Source organism: Triticum aestivum, chromosome 5D (assembly GCF_018294505.1).
Source record: "Triticum aestivum cultivar Chinese Spring chromosome 5D, IWGSC CS RefSeq v2.1, whole genome shotgun sequence".
Classification (NCBI taxonomy): domain Eukaryota; kingdom Viridiplantae; phylum Streptophyta; class Magnoliopsida; order Poales; family Poaceae; genus Triticum; species Triticum aestivum.
In genome coordinates this window covers 71,424,383-71,425,755 of record NC_057808.1, presented here as the reverse complement: position 1 = coordinate 71,425,755, position 1,373 = coordinate 71,424,383, and the positions used below count along the sequence as shown (strand labels likewise).

The 1,373-nt window shown below is 48.0% G+C and overlaps 2 non-coding genes across 2 annotated transcripts; both read right to left on the bottom strand.

Annotated features, from left to right (window-relative positions):
* Positions 1 to 403: 403 nt before the first annotated feature.
* LOC123126642 (5S ribosomal RNA) lies at positions 404 to 522 on the bottom strand. The gene has a single exon (XR_006461874.1). It is a non-coding gene; the product is annotated as a 5S ribosomal RNA (ribosomal RNA).
* Positions 523 to 1,118: 596 nt separating this feature from the next.
* Positions 1,119 to 1,237, bottom strand: LOC123126594 (5S ribosomal RNA). The gene has a single exon (XR_006461828.1). It is a non-coding gene; the product is annotated as a 5S ribosomal RNA (ribosomal RNA).
* Positions 1,238 to 1,373: the final 136 nt, after the last annotated feature.

Below are 1,373 nucleotides of genomic sequence, written 5' to 3'. Positions count from 1 at the left end.
CGGTGCTTTAGTGCTGGTATGATCGCATCCGACATGTTACCCCCGCCTTCGTCCCTTATGCTTGCCACTCCCAGGTCCACTGCCAAGATGATTGTCATTCTTACTACCATTACAACCGTTGCCTAATAATGGATAATGCCCTATATATACTACTTACTCCCCCCCCCCTCAAACACGGAGACGAGTTTACCACGGTTTCCACCCCTCCCTCTATACCGCAGCAACACGTATTTTTTTACCCCTTTCAGAACGCGCTCCTCGCGCCACAAAGCCGCCTCTAGACGCGTGACCAATGAGCAGCGAGCTAAAACATATCGCAAATGTCAAAAATAATATAACGGGCTTAATATATATCGCGCACATGCGATATGTTTGTCACGAGGCGCAAAAAATAATTAAATAGGGAATGCAACACGAGGACTTCCCAGGAGGTCACCCAACCTAGTACTACTCTCGCCCAAGCAGGCTTAACTTCGGAGTTCTGATGGGATCCGGTGATTTAGTGCTGGTATGATCGCATCCAACATGTTACCCCCGCCTTCGTCCCTTATGCTTGCCACTCCCAGGTCCACTGCAAAGATGATTGCCATTCTTACTACCATTACAACCGTTGCCTAATAATGGATAATGCCCTATATATACTACTTACTCCCCCCTTCAAACACGGAGACGAGTTTACCACGGTTTCCACCCCACCCTCGGAGTTCTGATGGGATCCGGTGCTTTAGTGCTGGTATGATCGCATCCGACATGTTACCCCCGCCTTCGTCCCTTATGCTTGCCACTCCCAGGTCCACTGCAAAGATGATTGTCATTCTTACTACCATTACAACCGTTGCCTAATAAAGGATAATGCCCTATATATACTACTTACTCCCCCCCCTCAAACACGGAGACGAGTTTACCACGGTTTCCACCCCTCCCTCTATACCGCAGCAACACGTATTTTTTTACCCCTTTCAGAACGCGCTCCTCGCGCCACAAAGCCTCCTCTAGACGCGTGACCAATGAGCAGCGAGCTAAAACATATCGCAAATGTCAAAAATAATATAACGGGGTTAATATATATCGCGCACATGCGATATGTTTGTCACGAGGCGCAAAAAATAATTAGAAAGGGAATGCAACACGAGGATTTTCCAGGAGGTCACCCATCCTAGTACTACTCTCGCCCAAGCACGCTTAACTTCGGAGTTCTGATGGGATCCGGTGCTTTAGTGCTGGTATGATCGCATCAGACATGTTACCCCCGCCTTCGTCCCTTATGCTTTCCACTCCCAGGTCCACTGCAAAGATGATTGTCATTCTTACTACCATTACAACCGTTGCCTAATAATGGATAATGCCCTATATATACTACTTACTCCCCCCCC